Genomic DNA, 21,460 nt, shown 5'->3' with positions numbered 1-21,460 from the left:
TTTCTTTCTTTCTTTCTTTCTTTCTTTCTTTCCTTCTCTTTCTGTCTCTCTCTCTGTCTCTTCCTCTCTCTCTTTGCCTCTTTTCCTCTCTGTTGCTTTCCTCTCTGTCTCCCTACTGGTGTTTCCTTGCCTCTGCCAGCCACTTATGCTACTGTTCTCTCAACCACTGTGGGGATGGTGGGGGTCTAAAACCAGCTGTAACCCAGTGTCTATGTACGGGAACTGGTCTGGGTGCCTTGGCTTACAGGTTACCTTGTGCCATACCTTTGAAATAAGGGACCTGTCCAGGCTTCTTCCTGATGGCCAATCCATCTCTAATGTTGGTCAGTCTATTTCACACAAACTTCTAAGTTTTCCTGGTGTCATAGTAACACTGTAATCTCCCTTAAATCCTTTCTTGAAATTTTTCAACATAGTTCCTATTCGGATGGGCTTACTTTGTGCCTGACCCATGCTTCCTTGAGACAAAACACCACACTCACACCACATGCACACCACATAAAGAATGGGTGAAAGGGCACACACACACTTTTACAGTTTACACCAAACCAGAATCAAAACCAAAATCAGAGTATCAAGAAATCTAAGCCAGGTCAAAACCAAAACCAAAGTGTCAAGCAATCCAAGTCAAGTCAAAAACAAAAAACCAAAGTGCCAGTACAGGCACACCATGGATGATCAGGCCATGCTTCCACTCAAATGGAGTAGGCAAGTTCCAAAGACCAGTCTTACCAAGTTTCAGATGTTCAGACTCCAAGTGCCAGTTCCTTCCCAATGTTCAGCCACCGTGTTAATCCTCCATGGGGGCCTGCCATGCACTGCTCTGGCGAGGTGTTCCTCTGGGGCAATTGCCTACCTGGGAGCACTCTCAGGATCCATGTTGCTCAAGCTGACCGGAGTCCCCTGTAGGGATGCTCCACAGGGCAAGCCTAAGCCACTTGAGGGGCTACCTTGACCGTCTGTTAATCACCTCGCTTCCCGGTAAGGGAACGAAGAAATGCAACAGACAAGCCGAAGACAAAACCCCTCAGACACCGAGTTAAAGAAGGAAGGGCTTTATTTGGCCAGGAGCTTTGACAAGACTCACGTCTCCAACAACCGAGCTCTCTGAGTGAGCAATTCCTGTCCCTTTTAAGAGCTCACAACTCTAAGGGAGTCCACGTGAGAGGGTCGTGATCAATTGAGCAAGCAGTAGGTACGTGACTGGGGGCTGCATGCACTGGTAATTAGAACAGAATAGAACAGGACAGGGATCTTCACTTCATAAGCGCTTTCCTCATGCAAATAAATGATTAGGCCAGGGGTCGATCTTTAACTCCCAGGCCCAGGGTGTGGCATTGGGCAGTTTGCTTGTGGATTTCATTTCTGCCTTTGTAGTTTTCACTTCTTCTTTCTTTGGAGGCAGAAATTGGGCATAAAACAATATGAGGGGTTGTCTCCTCCCTTAATTGAATCATCAAAATTTTACAGATGATGAAAATGATTTGCAGAAACAGTAGCCAAATTGTTTAAGCTTACACAGCCTGTAAGAGGTCGAGCCAGGATTGGAACCTGAGCTGCCTTTGCAGTCTCTCCTCTCAACTTCTCTCAGCTCCATTAGATGAGACCAAGGGAGACATTTAATTTGAGCAATTTTTTTTATTGTTATTTATTTATTTTGTAATGCCAAACATTTGTGCATATTTATAGAATAAAGGAAGGACCTAGTAGTGAGGAAAGTATTAAACATAAAGGAGAGGGGATAATAAATAAAGCTATGCAGAAATAAAGGGAGGTGTGGAGGTCTTGATGCTGAAATTTAGTTTTAACACTCGACTTTATAAATGTATGTTTATCTAAAAGCACACATTAGGAACTCAAGTGTTTTGCACATAAAACCACAACATTTATTAAAAATAGTTAATACTACTTTGTGGCACACTTATCCAGTGTAATGTAATATTATTAGCATTTTACATATAGTTTATACATAATTATCTCATTTATTCCACACATTAACTAATGTGGGAAGTAGGTGGTAAAACTCTGGTTCACAGGCTTTAATTGTTTGCCAAAAATTATGCAGCCAGGATTTAAATCCAGATACCTTATTTGTGCCCCAAACTGCTCCCACTACTTCTTCTCACAAAGGCAAGAGCTCAAGTGTGGGACCAAGAGAAAGAGAAACTTAAGGTGGACTACTGACCAACTACTTGATGTGAAAGGGTCATGATTTAAAAAAAAGAAGAAAGAAAGAAAAAAAGGAAAAGATAAGAAAATATTCCTAGAGGTGAGATGGAATGATGGAATCCAGGAAAGTAATTGTTAAAGAAAGAAAGGAACAGTATTTGCTAATGCCCGAGTATGGGACACATATAATAGGTTCCATACACAGAGCATTACTTTTCATATTCACATGCGTTATAAGATGCTCATTATAACTTATTCTATTAAGAGCAAATTGACACTAATAAAGGTAAAATTTATTTGCCAAAAGTTACAAATTTATATAATGGAGCTGAGATTTGAAGTCAGTCCTATCTGACTTCAGAATTTACAGCTTTTTCTTTCTTTTATACCTGATTATGTGATCCTGCCATTTAATCTGCTACATGTACATGTGAATGTGACAATGAACAAAAGCAATGTACCTGCACTAACTTCAACCGTGTAAATTTTCCATTACATTATCAATGGTCCAAAAAGTTTATTTTTTTAATATAATTCTGTAACAATATTGATTTTCAAAATATTTTGTGAAATATTTGTTTTGTTCCTCCCATATTGCATAACTTCACTATCTAATATTACAAGTCCAACATTGTTGATTATATTTCATGGATTCACCTTTAAACAGTCTGGTTTCTGGAGTTGGTTACTTTAATCCCATGAGTACCTCAAAGGTGTGTGACAGATAAATTCTCAATGTTCAGTGTGTACAACTGTGATAAAACCAATTCTTTCTTCCAATAATTCTTTGCTCAATTTTGTTCAAAGATAAAATGGAGAATATAAATTATTATGTGTCCTTAGTGTTGTCAGTTAGTATTCATTTCTTAAAAATTCAATCTGCAATTGTATGTTTCTCAGAACGTTTTATTGTGTTTACTTCAATTTCCCAATCTATAGCGGGAATACACTGCAAATGCTGAATTGGTTAAATTTCTACATTTTCTGAAAGTCAGTTGAATTGCTATATTTTTCTTTTGCATGACATTTGGATATGAAAGTATCTTTCCCATATATTAAATTAAAGCAACAGTTACAAAACAATGTGTTAACATGTTTTCAAAAACATGGAAAAGTTCTGAGAAGTAGGTTGCCTGGCTGAAGTTTAGAAACCATATTATGAAATACAATATAAGCAGATTTTCTTTTTTTTTTTTGACAGACTCTTGCCCTATTGCCCTGGTTGGAGTGCAATGGCATGATCTCGGCTCACTGCAACCTTCGCCTCCTAGGTTCAAGTAACTCTTTTGCCTCAGCCTCCCGTGTAGCTGGGATTACAGGTGCTTACTACCACACCCAGCTAATTTTTTATATCTGTAGTAGAGATGGGGTTTCAACATGTTGGCCAGACTGGTTTTGAACTCCCAACCTTGTGATCCACCCACCTCAGCCTCCCAAAGTGCTGGGATTACAGGCGTGAGCCACTGTGCCCAGCCAAAGTAAGCAGATTTTTAATATTAAAATTTTAATTTTTGAAACATCTGGGAACATTTTCACATAATGATTTTGTCTGCATTATAAATTATTAAATGTTAATATTGTTTTAGACCATATTAAAATTTCACCTTGAAAGACTTGGTAACAGAAAATCTTAGCTACTGAACTACTAAAATATTATGACGAAATACTAAGATTAAAATAGATGGGTAAAAAATAATCACATTCCATAATTTAAAAATTAGATCACATGATTCCATTTAAAAATACAAATTGTGTCCAATATGCAAATTGGAAGTGGTATGGAAAACATGTAAATCGAGCTTTTGCTGCTGGAATTCTTTTCAAAATGCTGTATATTTTTCCTACTGCACATGCATTGGGATGGAAACAATTCTAGTGTAGTAATCAGTAAATTTAAATTTAAGTCATGATTTAAACTAGAAACCCAAATTTCTCCAAAAGAATAATACAACACTATTTAGAGTAGCACTAATGCAAAAACTTAATATGTATTTTTTTTTTTTTTTTTTTCAGCGTTTGGGGGGAATTTTACCTCCATTTCTAAATGTAATACAATGGGCAGAGCTGTGACTCTGCCAAGACATAGATAGTTTAACATACCTTCTGACAGTGTAATCTAGGTAAGTAGACTATTATTTAATAGACTGAATAAAATTGCTAAAGTGTAACCTAGGGCTTTGGAAGATAGTGTGACATATTGAAATGTCTAGTTACAGTTATCTTTGGAAAGCATCCATCTGACAATATAAAAGGTGGAAGACTTGGAAACAGGTCATCTTAATTACTAAAATATAGTTGCTATTATTCTGAGTTTTTGTTAGCAGAAAATAGGCTATAAACAAGGAAAGACAGTAGTGGATTCCCATGGGGAAAGTTTCCAAAGTAAAGTATCAAGTGGTATCAACTATAAATATGAATTAAAATATACTGATATAAAACAGAATAGAGTGAGTTGCAGAAATCAAGGTCATAGAAAAAGGTAAGGTTGTTTAGCAAATTTTTGAGGGAGGTTATGAACCTGACTTAATGGAATATATGGAGAAGCCTTTTCAAATATACACACCATGTCAGAATGTTATGAACAGGTGAGCATTAAGACAAGGTGGATTGGCTTGGCAGGTGTGTGAGAACCAGAGAGCTTAGAATAACAATAAGTGGAGGTGGGCTTATGTTAATGGTTGCTCATTTGATTTCAAATCTTGGAATAATAATAGTGATAATGATAATAAGAATTCTTGAAAAATAGTGCCTTGGTATATCAAAATTAATATTTTTAAATACTTGAAGATTAGTGATGTCATATCTATTAGATTGCATATTTAATAGCAAAAATCGTTATTTTATACGAGCCTACTCCCTTGATCAAAATTATGTGTTACCCTTAAATATAGAATATTAAAATTTCCTGTATAATAGTAATACCCTTCCATGACCATTTCCTGAGCTTTAATATAGAGCCAACATGGTTTTAGTCTGTTGGCAGACAGATTTACCAATTTCTTGTTGTCTGGTCTGCTCTGTGGAGAACACTAGACTGTCCAAAACACATTTTGATTATTTGCAAAACTTAGAACAACACAACTTTGATTACAGGGCATTATTTATCTTATTAACATTGAAATATACTAGTCATGAAGAGAAGATAGAGTTTCTATTTTACCTTTTTATGCCAATTTTTACTCTTTCAATCTGGAAAGGAAGGAAATATTATCAACAATGAAATATTTTTTCTACCAGGAAAAAAGTTGTATATGTACTTTTTAAAATACACTGTTGGTGGGAATGTACATTAGTTCAGCCACTGTGGAAATCAGTACGAAGATTTTGCAAAGAACTTAAAACAGAACTACCATTCAACCCAGCAATACCATTATTGGGTGTATACACAAAGGAAAGGAAATCATTCTACCAAAAAGACGCACGCACTTCTATGTCCATTGCAGCTCTAGTCACAATAGGAAAGATAGAGAATCAACCTAGATGCCTTAACAGCGGATTGAATAAAGAAAATGTGGTACATATACACCATGGAATACTACATAGTCACAAAAAGGAACAAAATCATGTTCTTTGCAGCAGCATAGATGTAGCTGGAGGCTATTATTCTAAGCAAATTAACGTAGGAATGGAAAACCAAATACTGCACATTCTTACTTATAAGCGGGTGCTAAACACAGAGTACATACAGACACAGCGATGGGAACAATATACAGTGGGGACTACTAAAAGGGGAAGAATGGAAAGGGAAAAAGGTTTGAAAAAATAACTATCAGTTACTATACACACTCCTAGGGTGACAGAATTATTCCTATATTAAAGCTCAGCTGCATGCAATTTACTCATGTGACAAACATGCACATATTATACACCCAAACCTAAAATAAAGGTAAAAATAATGATAATAAACAAAAAATAAATTATTTCTTGAAATTTTGTAATAAACTATATTAAAATCTACCTCTTTGAGATCAACAAAAGGAACGTTGTGATTTTCCTTTAAATATAATGGCATTTTGCAGTCATTTTAAAAGTAGTCTCTTAAACTGGGAAATTTATTTACTGTATATCAAATTGCAAGTTTGACCAAATCTGGAAAAAATATTATTTGTAAACTACGTGCATTTCAAAAGTTATTGTTTTAAAAAACTGTAAAAGAAAGTATCTTCCATATATATAGCAAAAGTACCTAAAATGATTATTTGGCAAAAAGATAAATATGTTGTAACAAATTATAAACTGTTGATTGATTATATCTGCATGTTTGCTGTTCAGTTGTTACATTGAATTTGAAAATACATATCCTTAGGAAAAGCATTCTAGATCAAATTTGATTTGCCTCTTGACATGGAAAGAAGGCAAACTTTGTAATTTCTATTCATTTGTGTAAACTTTTCCAATTCTATATTTGTTAGTTAAACTTGAGGTTAATTGTCCATGTACACTTTTATCTTGGTTTGTCAATTGTGTCTATTTCTTGCTTACTAAAGTAGATAAATCTTATCTTTCCCAAGCCCATTTATTTTATCTATATTACTATACAGCCAGGCTCTCAGGTTTTCTTACACCTGTTTTATTACAGTTTTCTTATTACTGGACTTTCCTCACACTAGTGATGGATTGCCACTGGCCTTTTGTCTTTCAATTCTCTGTCATACTAAAAAGAAAATACCTCTAAAAAAGTCACATTGGAGAGTGTGCAGTAAGAGGATTAAATCACAGTCTATAATCCTGCACCTTTATTTCTCTGGGTGAAGTAATGTCACAGAGTTTCATATTTATGAAAATACATTGTTACAAATGAACTTCATAGGTCTCTAAGTAAATTATAAAGATAGAAGTCCAGTATATAGCAGAGATAAAAAGTTGTTTTTGTAATAAGTAATCATTAATTTATAGGCTGATAAATTTATGGTCAACTCAGAAATATTATTCTGCCTCTTGCTATCATTTTTAATATTTCTCTTATCCATATTCCTCTCTAGGGAAGCAAAAAATATGAAATGATTCGTTAATTGAAAATGGAAAGCTCAGATACTGTAGCAATACTTTCTTTGAAGTAGACAGAAAATAAATTAGAAGCAGATGAGGCCAAGTGTTGGGGAATTAATGATAGCTTATCTATGATCCTAATTGTAACCAGTGCCCTGTATGTGAAGAGAGTACTTTTTAATATGATTCTATTAAAAGATATCTTACACGTCACTAATCATCAAGGAAATACAAACCACAACCACAATGAAATAGTAACTTACACCTGGTAGGATGGCTCTTATCAAAAAGACAAGAAGTTAACAAGTTTTGCCAACGGTGTGGAAGGAAAAAAGGGAAAACTTGTAACCTGTAGGTGAGAATGTCACTATGGAAGATAGTACAGAGGTTCCTCAAAACATTGCAAATAGAACTACCATGAGGTGTAATGGTTAATGCCTATAATCCCAGCAGTTTGGTAGGCCGAATTGGGTGGATAGCTTGAGTTCAGAGGTTTGAGAGAAGCCTGGGCAACATGGCAGAACTCTGCCTTTACAAAAAAACAGACAAAAAAAGAAAAAAAACCTACCTGGGTGTGAGGTGTGTTGGCACATGCCTGTGGTCCCAGTTACTGGGAGGCTGAGGTTACTAGGAGGCTGAGGTGGGAGGATCACCTGAACCCAGAGAGGTTGAGGCTGCAGTGAGCTGTGAGTACACTACTGCACTCCAACCTGGTCAAGAGTGAGAGCCCATTTCAAAGAAAATAAAAACCCTAAATTTCATCATCTAAATCCTGTCAATCAGGTATGAGTGAGACTCTGAGTCTAATCAATTTTGACCATAATTTATCCAATGACCTGTGAAATTAATGAAATAGTTTATCTGTCCCCAAAATAAAATGGTAAAACAGGTATAGGAAAACAGCGATAGACATTTTTGGTGTAAAAAGGGAGAAAATAAAAGGGAAAAAAATGAGTAACTAGTCTTAAGAAATTTTAAAACCCAGTAGTAAAAACCCTGTTAGGTTTTAAGGCATGAGCATAATTTTCTATGGTTTTTGGATCCATCTTCTGAGTCTTCTTTTTTTCTTTTGTTTTCATTAAAGGAAGCAGATGTTTATAGCTGAATAGATTTGTCAGACAATAGAATTTCTGAGGTTCAATAATCTTTTTTCATTTTGTGCTACTTGTTCCCCTTTAAGTTCAAGCCATCATTCTTTCTGCTGTTACATAAATCCCTATCACTTTGTGCATCTCCTAATATGTCATAGGAGTTCATAGCATTAAACAGGACAAATTTCCTATGGAATCCTGTTGCTATTTTGTCTTTCTACTTTGAAAGAACAATTGCTAAAGAACAATTGCCTCAAGCTTCCTTAAGTCCCCTTTTTACACTGAGAAAATATGAGAGTCACATTCTTAACTTCTCAGAGCCTTTTGTATAACTAAGTACTACGTACTTTTGCTACTTTTTATTTAAAGTTTCATTTAAAAAATCTATCACTCCCCCCTAGTATTTCCTTATGAATAATCACTTGCTTTTTCCAGTAAAAGTAAATAGAAATCTTACTCTTACTCTAACATTGAAACACTTAAAAACCAAAAGGATATTCTCTATGGTCTGTTCTCTTCTCTTATCATTTTGGAAGTGTGTGATTAGAATTGGGTGGGTCCCTACCAGCTTTCTCTGATCATTAAACTATTTTTATTTTAAACTACTGAGTATTTGGGATTATTCATTACAGCAGCTAATGTAGTCTATATTGACTGTAAGATAAGAAATTTCAGTAGATGTTTGTTAAATGCAGTGGATTGCCATGGTAGAGAAATGAAAGGGAAGTTAAGGAAAGTTAACAGTATGAACCAAATCACTTTTAAAGGAGCATGGCTATAAGGAAAATAAATAAGACTGTAGGCCAAGAAAGGGCTACTTAGATATGGGTGTTTCTTTGATATGAAATATACTGGAGAAGAAAAATTGATTCTGTAATAAGGATAGAATAATTTATAGGGATAAGATTCCCAGAGAGTTAAGAGATTGGAATGCAAAAAAGAGTGACTTGCCTCAGGTAAAAGAGTAATTTAATCTATTAAGCAGATTAGAAAGTTGAAGAATTTTAAAGCTGGATTGTGGCATTTTCTGTGGCAGAGCAATCAAGTCTTGCCATTTTCAAGGAGCCAAGGGTGGGAATGGCAACATTTCCACATTCATTATTTTCACTTCTCCACAGATCCTTGTCTGAATCCTTTTTCAAAACAAAAGATAAGAGCAATGTTGACCAGAAAATAAATAAAATAGCAAACATGGCATCACATACTTGACTTCCAGGTAAACCTTTCAAGTTAACATTTCAATGTAAGTTGAAATGAAATGTATGAGATTAATTTGTAAGGCCATGTATACTTTTCTTTGTTTATAAGTATCCGGTCTAATACAAAGCATTGTTAAAAAACATCTTTGGAAATCTTACACATTTAATAAGCTGTCTTTAAATTTATATAAGATAAGAAAGATTGATTTTAATCCCAAACTATGAAATTATGAACAGTTACAAACTTGTTGTGTTCTATATTATTGAGCGGTTGATAAAAAGTCTATATATATTTAAAAATTTAGAATTGCTGATTGGAAGCCTTTCTTTGCTTCATCAAATGATAAAAAGTAATTGAATCAATAATACTATCTCATTTTTTTATTTAAAAGGAGTTCAATTTCTCCTTACCATTGAGACCTAATACAACCTTCTATTTCCACCCACTGAAAAAGAATCAGGTTTATACTTGCTTGCTAAGTTATTTTTCTAACTCTGCATGCCTCAGGGAAAGCTAACTAAAACTGTTGGCCATTACAAAACTATTTTTCTTTACTTAACCTTGTAAGTTTCTCAGTATTTTGAAAATACAAAAACATATTAAAAGGACAAATATAATTCTGCAATATGATTTAGTTTGAATTTGTTTCTTCTTTACATTCAGATACTTAAAAATCAAACTCATGTTATTTTTTCCAATATGCCCAACGTAGACCAGAGAGAATTATACAACTGAATATTCTATCTAAAGTTGAATATTCTATAAAAAATCAATATTTTTATAAAATAGGTTCATTGTGAAGATTTCTGGCTTCCTTAGTCATCTAGAAGTTAACTCAAAGTCTTAAAGTACTAAAAAAATTTTGATGTAGGCCTTCATTTATAGGAAATATATATCATAACCCATAATGTGGCAACTTCAGGACATTAATGAGATAATTGTGTGTTAATTGGCATGCATATCAAAATAGTGAGGGCAAATATGCATAGAGCAGATATCAGGGAACATAACTATGAAACACAGCCATATGCTGTAACTTAAAAAAAAATAATAATAACATCCCAGCCATTCATTAAATTGCTGCTATGTGTAAAGCCCCATGCTAAGACCTATATTGAATTACTCATGTAATCCCCAGAATTCTCTAGAGTTGAGTTTATGTCAGAAGAATTTGGACATTGGGTAGTTTAGATAACTTTCCCAAGATCAAAAATATTAAAAATGGGCAAGACTCACTTTTAAATCTAAGTGTTTCTGAACTTAATGCATTTGCTGAAGCAGAGGCAGAAACAGTCCTACAGATCAACATTCTTTTACCGTAGTGTGCATCAGAATCACCTGGAGCTTTCTGGTGATTCAGTCAAGAGTGGGACCCAAGATGTAGCATTTCAACTATTTCCCAGTTGCTGATGCTGCTGGTCTGAGGCTCACACTTGAGAACCACTGCTATGGATTTCAGTAGTCATTCTATCCTGTATTTATTATCACTCTGAACCATGAAGAAACATTTCGATTATGCTCAATAGACAATGTAAGGACACAAGGAAACATGTAATACTTTTAAGAAAAACTTTCATCAAAATATATATCATTCAGGAGATTAATCATCATTCACAAGTAGAAAACTTTATTCCCTAAATTTGTCCAAAAAGAAGTGCTGCCTAATTAAGAACAGATCTTGTGACATTTTCAATGTTGCTAATTTATGTGTAGTATGATTATTTCAGGACTTACTTGGTCAATGCCAATAATGCATATAACTTTAAGTACCAATCTCAGAGCCTTGGAAAATAGGAGCAAGATTCCCTTGTCAGTCTGCATTCTCAGGTAAATGGTAACACCTATTCCAAACTCCTTCCTGCTCACAGACATACAACGTGTCATTGTTGATTGGACTGAGCACATTGTTTGTTTCGTAATGCCATAAATTTTTCTTAACCAAGAAATGAATGGCAAGTGATAATTCTAATTAATTGATTGGTAGCTCACTACTGAAAGGACAGGTTTTTTGACTCAAAGTCTTCATTCCTATTAAGATATGTAAAGCTGTCATTCCTTAAGATATTGATTGGTTAGCATGTAATTAGCCTTGAAAAATTCTAAAGTAAATGTCCCACCTAGGGTAACAATAATGATGAGTATGCTGCAGTGGAATTGTGTTTCCTTATCTTAGTGAGAATAGAAGGCTCATGGAACAGTAGAAGCCAGGTAGACACAATTTATATTCAGAGACACGGTGAGAACAGTTACCATACAAACCGTAATCAGAGTTTTGACATGCAATAATCTGTGGTTTATTTGATTGCAGAACCCTTAAAAATGAACTAGGGGGACAGCCTGTTAAGGTGTGTTTATTTGATACTTACAGGTAGCAAAATTCTACTTCTTATGGAAAAAAGAAAACTTGCTTAAAGGTAGCACACTGTAGTGGAGATTCATAGTGTTTAAACCAAGACTATCCTTTTGAAACAGAACACTGCTATGGATCACCAAGTGTACACCAGTGAATCGTTCTGCAATTCATCCTCAATAGTATTAGTAGCCACTTGTTAGCATGAATGTGCCCTTAGAAAATATAAATTCTCAGAAATGTTGTGAGTTTTTTGATTTGGGCTCTGAACTAAAGGTAATCCTTGGGGAATTAATTCACTGTTGCTGTCTAACTTCAAAAAGAAGTTTAAAGAAGTTCAGGTATGAGTAGAGTCTTGGCTATAATTGAACTCATATTGATCCAGGGAGATTATAGCTATGGTTTTGGTTCTTTGAACAGCATCAAAATATAAAGTGTATTGACATATTTATTATTATCACAAGCACAATCTCTAGATATTAGCCTCACCCATAGAAGGTAATTTATGATAAGAAGGGCAAATGGAAACCATTGGAGCTCTTACACACTTCAAATATGTTTCTATTATATAAACCAAAAGCAATTCCACACATTAAATGCAGCTGTGATTCCAGGTATATATATTTAATAGAATAATAGGCATAATATCTAGCCCTGGTATAAAGCTTTTGACCTAAAAAGTCATCTTGTATTTCTATCTTCAATCAGCAAATGAAATCGGAAAAGAATTTTAGGAGTTCGTTGACCCTTGATGTGACCACAGGATAAACTTATTCTCAGACTAGACTATATCATTCTTTGCGTATCTGTCACAATAGAGTCCAGAGAACTTGACTGGCTTCACGTACTGCACAGGACTGATGTGATGCATTACATCATGCTAACTGGACCCGAAAAGGAGGAAGTTTCACATATCCTCTATGCCTTATTAAGACATGTGTGAGAGGGTGGGAGAAACACCTCATGGATGTTTGGTAGACAAAAGCATCAGTTAAATCCTTAAGATCTGAGACATGTTGCGATATGTCCTCTGAAGTGAGAGATACCTTGCTTGACCTCTTTAGATATTGCTGGTTACAAATAATCTATTAGGGAAAGCTGCTTCAGTGATTTACTTGGTAACTTGTAAGGCTGCTCATTTTAAAAGAGACTCAGCTCTGTGGTACATGCTGCACAATCAATTGGAACTATCTTTCTATCAGACACAGGCAGTCAAACGTCTGGGGCAGACAGAAATTTTCTACCTATGGTAACCTCAGTAGAGAAATGCTATATAGAGCTTTTGATTTCAGAGCAAGGCCAATCCATTTGTTGCCTACTACTACATCGTAGGAAAAAAAACATCTCCTGGCTTGCTCCTGGGCCCTAGTAAACCTGAATGACTGACAATGGGGCACCAAGTAATTGTGCAACCTAAAATGCCCATTATGAATTGGGTTTGTGTAACTCACTAGATGATAAAATGGGATGTGCATAATGGAATTTTATTATAGTATAAAAATTACACATAAATAGCATGCTAAAACTAGTCCAAAAGGCCCAAGTTAATTTCAGAAGTTTGGTTTGTTACTTCTTTGTCAAAGGGATCTGTGGCCTCTGACCAGTTAATGGTACAAAAACAAATAGCCTTTGTTTAAGGATGGATCTTCACCATATGCCGTCTTTCACAGAACTGGATGGCTGCGCCATTAACAGGTGGCTCTGAAAAACAGTGGAAAGTGAAATCTTCACAGTGAGAAGAATTTCAGGTGATACAACTAGTATCAGATGATACAACTGGTATTATATACTTCATGTGAAAGGAAAAATGGGAACAAGAATGAGAAATGAATAGGAAATTTTTGGAGATAAGCCGTGTGGCTGGACCTCTTGTAATGAGAACACAGTGACAACATAACTCAATAAATATATGAGGCCGGGCATGTTGGCACACACCTGTAATCTCAGTACTTTGGGATCCTGAAGAGGACAGATCATCTGAGTTTGGGACCAGCCTGGCTAACATGGTGAAACCCCATCTCTACCAAAAATACAAAAATTAGCCAGGCGTGGTGGCAGGTGCCTGTAATCCCAGCTACTAGGGAGGAGGAGGAGGGAAGAGAATCGCTTGAACCCGGGAGGCTGAGGTTGGAGTGAGTCGAGATCACAATATTGCACTCCAGCCTGGGTGACAGAGCAAGAATTCATCTCAAAAAATATGTATATATACACACACACACACGTGTATATATAAATGTGTGTGTATACATATATATACACATGTATATGTGTGTATATATGTATACACACATGTGTATATGTGTATATGTATATATGTGTATATATGTATATGTATATATGTGTATATATCCATATATGTGTGTATATAAGTATATATGAGATGCAAAAAAGAGTGATAGGCTTCTCTGTATTTCATAAATAATGTATAATACTTAAATGAATTTTTTTCTTGCAATTTGAAAAACTCTGTATAAATATTCCTGGTTTCTCATCTATGAATCTTAGTTATCTTAGTTTTGTCCAGATTACCATGGAGTGCTAATACCATGAGTACTGTTTCATATATATATCATAAAATGCCATACATATATAGACACACACACATATGGGTGTGTGTGTGTATATATAGTACTTTAATTTTGTTTTGTTGTCTTTCTCAGGAGAGTAGCTATAAACTCTGTATAAACTTTAGTCCTGACCTTATAGGGCTCCAGGGATTTGGTCATAGTAGTTTATGATGTGCTGTCTCTATCCTGTCTGACAGCCTAATGCCTAAGTGTCCAGCTTGTCACCAGGTAGTTCTCTCACAGAACTCGTTTTTATACTTGCAGATGCCCTTGTTTGCCATATGTCCAGTATTGCTACCAAGATAGCCACACTCTAGGGTAGACCGCTGACAGGAAAAGAAGCTAGGTTCAGGTGTCTGCGTCAGGCCAGACACAGAAAAAGCAACTCAGCAAAAACATGAAATTAGAGAGGCAGTTTATTACGTACAGGTCCCTACATAGAAGAGAGCAGCACACTTTGCCATTGGTACCTTGCAGTACCAATGGAAAAGGAGGAGCCATTTAGGATATGCATACTTAATCAGTTGTGAACCTATGGACCAAAGACATTTTTAGGGTCTAGGGCATTATCCAAGCAAGTTTTACACAGGAAATTCTAATTAGTGGGTTAGGACAAGTAGACACCAGATCCCCGGAGGTAAGAGTCAAACTGTGACTGAGACATAGTCACTGTATCATATCTGTGCAGTCCAAACCAGCTGTGGGGGCCAGTGGGACAAGTCAAGTAGTTAGTATCCAGCTGGGCCATAAGCAGGTGGGATGAGTCATATATCTGGGTTAAGCACATGGAGAAACTATGGGGAGGTGGAGAACTGGAATTGAAAAATGTCAAGGGTGGCTCTGTCCTGCTTTTGATATGAGAAAATTTAACATGTATTTAAAAATGAATGCCAAAGCAACATAAAAGTATGGGAATTGACTACTTTCTCTGTATACATGTGTATACAGTAAATATATCTTTATATATTTATGTATTTATATAGTTACATATATATAGAAAGTAACTATATGTCTCTGTCTACATATATGTCTCTGTCTACATATAGTTACTTTCTATATATATAAAGAGAAATATATATAGCAAAAGATATATTTTTTCAAATACACACACAAATAAGAATGCATGTATGTATAATTTTAAAAAGTAAAACTCATCAATTATACTTTCATAGCTGGCCTAAATATATGAATACCTAGTTGGCACAGTGAGCAGAATGCAGTATGTCTGATTGGGAGAATATTTTAGAATATCATCAAAAACTTTCAACTACATATATGTTAAATTCAAGAATCTATGTAATTTTGTTTAGTAAAATCAAGTGATATGGTTTCAAGAAATAGTGCTGTTAAAGAAGCAAGCAGCAATGAACATTTTAAACATTGTACAGCACTCTCATGAGGAAAGACCCCCAAATCCGGAGTGTCTTTGCCACCCAGGAAAAATAACAGCATTATCCTCTAAGTGAACAAAGAAGGTTGAAGGAGAATCAAAGACAGTGGTTACGTTAGCCATAATGTTAGATCAGTGGCTTTTCAACACATGTAAAAGGTGCTGAAGTAAATTTATTGATTAGAATGTGAGAAAATGTTTTGCAGTATTTTTTCAGTTACAATGTATATTTTATAGAGAGCAAAACACATATCCCTTGAAGAAAAAAGAAATACAATGATGCTGATAATAACCTGAGATTTAGAAATAACAAAAATAAAGGATACAATAAGAATAAGAGATAATAGCTCGCTCTTTTCTGGTGTTTGGTGATCAGGATTACCATTCGTTCTTATATTGAAAAATAAGATTTCATTGCATCTTCCGCTTTTCGTTGCATACATTTTGTTCTTTTCTTCACAACTGCTATTGGTTGCACAATTGTAATTCAGTGTTAAACAAAAAAAGTTAGTATAATCTGCCTTTCAATTCATATTTATTGATACAACTTTTATTTGGGTGAATTAAAGTAGAAATACATGCATGAAACAGATACTTTGGGCAACATAGATTAGGAAAGGCCAGGGTAAGTGTTATTTATTATCCATTTTAGTATTTTTTTTGCACTTAATTAGGATAGCTTCATTCAGGAGCTGTAATCTGACATTAATCTTGTTTCCTGAATATAGATGAAATATGAGCTTAATAAAAATTTTGAAACCTATCATCTTTAATTCAAACAGGATTTCTTACCCATTATAGCTTTAGATTTTCCCAGCAGCATGGTAATGTCAGTTATCATTTGTCTCTGTAAAGAAATGTAAGAATATAAAGATCTTTTTATATATAAAATGATATTTGAAAATTTTCATCTATTTTGTGGCTTAGCCAGAAAACTTCATATAAAGTATTACATATGACAATTTTAGCTGTGTTATCTGTGCATAAAAGAAGGACATTAAGAAATTATTTTCATTTTTGTGGGCAAACTGGACATACAGTATAGAGAAGAATGTGGTTTTGGACTGAAATTTTAAAAATGATATTAAGTTGTTTTTCTGAATTATTTAGATATTTCCTTATTTTGTATAGCTACTCAGAGTTTACAGTATATAGATTGCTTATTTATAAACACATGCTGGCTATGAAACTTTTCTTCTATTTCCTCAAAGTCCACTTCTCAGAAAAAAAAAAAAAATGACTAGTTGGGTTCGGGTAGAGATAAAAATGACTATTTTTTTACTTATTCATAGCATGAAATGTTTATTTTTCAACAAGAATATTTTATTATTGACTTTTTACAATATATTAACTGGATTTCTGTTTCAAATAAAAAACAGAAATCAGAATCACCTTTTGATGACATCTCTTTACTATTCCTAGCTATTAACATTCTAAAATGTCTCTTCACAATCTTTTAAATAAAGCCCCAGCTTATAGATATGTCATTAGATTACTTTTGGTCTATCATTAGTAAAATCACCTTTCTTCAGACTTTTACCAAAGAATGTTTGCTACTTTTTTTCCTTTGTGAGAAACATTATAGAATTTCACTTATAATATCCTCCAGCTTAGTGTTGCTGCATATGACAAGATCTCATTTTGTTTAATGGCTGAATAGTATTCCATTGTGTATATATACCACATTTTCTTTCTTCAAAATGGACATTTAGGTTGATTCCATATCTTAACTCTTATCAATAGCACTGCAGTAAACATGGGTGTGCAGTTTGACACCTACGACATACCGATTTTATTTCCTTTGGGTACCCAGCAATGGGATTCCTGGATCATATGGAAGTTTGATTTTTAATTTTTTGAGGAACCACCATAATGTTTTCTATAATGGCTATTCTAATTTGCATACTTATAAACAGTTTATAAGAGATTTCTTTTCTCTGCATCTTTGCCAGCATTTTTTTTTTCTTATAATAGCCATTCTAACTAAAGTGAAAAGATACTCGTTGTGAGTTTGATTTGCATTTATCTGACGATTAGTGATGTTGAACATTTTTTCATGTATTTCTTGGACATGTGTATGTCTTTTTTTTTGAGAGCAGTTTAAGTATTTTGCCCATTTTAAAATTGGATTTCATTTTCCTGTTGAGTTGAGTTCTTTACATATTATGAATATTAATCTCTCATCATATGCGTAGATTGCAAATATTCTCTCCCATTCTATTGGTCATCGCTTCACTTTATTGAATGTTTCCTTTACTGTACAGTAGTTTTATAGTTTGGTGTAATTCCATTTGTCTGTTTTTTTGGATTTGTTGTCTGTCCTTTTTGAGGTCTTATTCAAAAACTTCTTGCCCAGTATAATTTCAGGAAGTATGTCTCTCCTGTGTTTTCTTCTAGTAGTTTTATAGTTTCTGGTCTTACATGTAAGTCTTTAATCAATGTGCAGTTTATTTTTTATATGGTGGGAGAAAGGAGTCTAGTTTAATTCTTCCACGTGTGAATATCCAGTTTAGCCAACAAAACTTTGAAGGGATGAACTTTCCCCATAGTGTATTTTGGGCACGTTTGTTGAAAATCAGTTGGCTGCAAATATGTGGATTTATTTTTGTGTTCTTTATTCTGTTCCATTTGTTTATATGTATAATTTTATGCTAGTACCTTGTTGCTTTGGTTACCATATCTTTGTAGTGTATTTTGAAATCAGGTATTGTGATACCTTCAGCTTTCTTCTTTTTGCTGAGGATTACTTTTGCAATTTGTAGTCTTGCTATTGTGTTAAGCGAAATAAGGCAAGCACAGAGAGACAAATGCTGCATAATCTTACTCATATGTTGTGATGGTTAGTATTAAATTTCAACTTGATTGGATTGAAGGATGCAGAGTATTGTTTCTGGGTGTATCTGGGTGTTTCTGGCTGTTGCCAGAAGATGGTAACATTTGAGTCAGTGGACTAGGAGAGAAAGATCTACCCTCAGGAAGACTCATCCACAATATGGGTGGGCACCATTCAGTGGGCTGCCAGCACTGCTAGAAAAAGCAGGCAGGAGAAGGTGGAAGAAGCTGACTTGCTGAGTCTTCTGGCCTTCATCTTTCTCCCACTCTGGATGCTTCCTGCCCTCAAACATCAGACTCCAAGTTTTTCAGCTTTTGGACTCTTGGACCTACACCAGTGGTTTGCCAGGGGATCTTGGACCTTCAGCCACAGACTGAAGACTGCACTATTAGCTCCCCAACTTTTGAGATTTGGGGACGTGGACTGATCCACTATTGGCTTCCTTACTCCTCAACTTGCAGACGCCCTGTGGTGGGATTTCACCTTTTGATCATGTGAGTCAATTTTCCCCAACGAACTCTGATATAGTTTGGCTGTATCCCCACCCAAATCTCACCTTGAATTGTAATAATCCTCAAGCGTCAAGGGTTGGGATAGGTGGAGATAATTGAATCATGGGGGCCGTTTCTCCCATACTGTTCTCTTGGTAGTGAATAAGTCTCATGAGAGCTGATGGTTTTATAAGTGGGAGATCCCCTGCACAAATGCTCTTGGCTGCTGCCGTGTAAGATGTGACTTTGCTCTTCATTCACTTTCAGCCATAATTGTGAGGCCTCTTTAGCCAAGTGAAACTGTGACTCAATTAAACCTCTTTCCTTTATAAATTACCCAGTCTTGGGCATGTCTTTACTAGCAGTGTGAGGACAGACTAATACAAACTCCCTTTCATATATACATATATCATATTAGTTCTGTTCCTCTAGAGAACCCTGAATAATACATATGTGTAATCTAAAGAAGTTAGTTTCATAAAGGTAGAGAGTAGAATAGTGGTTATCAGATCCTGAGAATGGGATGGGGAACCAGGAAAGATTGGTCAATGGGCACAAAGTTATAATTAGACAGGAAGAACGCATTCTGATATTCTTTTGTAGTAGAATGACTGTAGCTAACTGCAGTATATTGTTGATACGGTTTGGCTCTGTGTCCCCACCCAAATCTCATCTTGTAGCTTCTATAATTCCCATGTATCGTGAAAGGGATCCATGGGAGATAATTGGATTATGAGGGATATTTCTTGTGCTGTTCTCATAATAGTGAATGGGTCTCACGAGATCTGATGATTTTAAAAATGGGAGTTGCTCTACACAAGCTTCTTTTGAGTGCTGCCATCCACGTAAGTTGTGACTTGCTCCTCCTTGCCTTCCACCATAATTGTGAGGCCTCCCCAGTCATGTGGAACCGTAAGTCAAATTAAACCTCTTTCTTTTGTAAACTGCCCAGTCTCAGGTATATCTTTACCAGCAGCATGAAAATAGTAATACAATTATGTATGTTAGAATCACTAGAAGGGATTTTAAATGTTGTTGCCAAAAGAAATGATAAATGTTTATATTTATTATTTATTTATTCATTTATTTTGAGACAGAGTCTCACTGTGTTGGCCAGGCTAGAATGCAGTGGCAGGATCCTGGATCAGTGTAACCTCTGCCTCCCGGGTTCAAGCAATTCTCTGGCTTCAGCCACCCTAGTAGCTGAGATTCCAGGCAGGCACCACCAAGCCTGGCTGATTTTTGCATTTTTAGTAGCGACAGGGTTTCACCATGTTGGCCAGGCTGATCTAAAACTCTTGACCTCAGGAGATCGACCCCTCACTTGGCCTCCCAAAGTGCTAGGATTACAGGCATGAGCCACTGCACCTGACTGAATATTTAAAGTGATGGATATAGTATGTATCCCCATTTGATCATTGTACTATGTATACATGCATTGAAAAATCCCATTGTACCCTATAAATATGTATAATTATTATGTGTCAATTATGAATATAAAATTAAATTTAAAAGAAAACTATAGAATTGACAAAGATGAGTGAATATTCACATGTTCTTCCTCTAAATAAAAATATTGGCTTATTACATTATACTCGTCCACAGTTATGCTAAAATATATTTGTTCTAATTGCATTGTATTCATGTCCACTAAAATGTATGTAAATCAGATATAGTAATGAGTTTTAGGTTTTACAGGAACTGGAGACTGGACATTCTGTACAGAAATGAGTTTGTAATCAGAATTTAGCTTTTATGTTAGTTGACTTAAGTATATTATGATTCATCAATGAAAAACTGTGGGTATAAAGAAACAAACTACTAGGAATTTTATAAATAACATAAAGTGAAATAAAAACATTTTCATTAAATTCTTCTCCAAAACATAGTCCTCATAGCATTGCTTGTTTTTGAGGGGTGTAGTGGGTGGAATGTTTTCCTCTGCTTTCTAACATACGTAGCTTTTTAATAACTTATGTGATAAATTTTACTTTTAGTTGGTGTTCCTTTCATCTGCTTTGCAAGTAAACTCTGGTCTTGCTGAGTCCAGCTAGCTCAGATGCAATTTGACCTAGTTCTATATTTTTCAAATATGTTCTAGCACCACACCACCCCCCTCCCCCCGCAAAAATAAAACACCATCAAAAGGAAAACACACACACACATGCACACACACACACAACCAGTTTCATGCAGTCAGGAATATTTCAAATAGCTTCTGATTGAATTGTAACAATCTATTTTACTTATATCAATTAAAAATTACTTCATTTAAAATAATAAATATGTTTAAACCATCTGTCATTTACACAGATTAATGCCTTCTTAGTTTTTTCTGATGAAAAATTAATCCACATTTACAATATTCAAGCAAAACTGA

The sequence above is a fragment of the Papio anubis genome, chromosome 7, assembly GCF_008728515.1.
Source record: "Papio anubis isolate 15944 chromosome 7, Panubis1.0, whole genome shotgun sequence".
Lineage (NCBI taxonomy): Eukaryota > Metazoa > Chordata > Mammalia > Primates > Cercopithecidae > Papio > Papio anubis.
Note: the sequence above shows the minus strand (reverse complement) of the source record.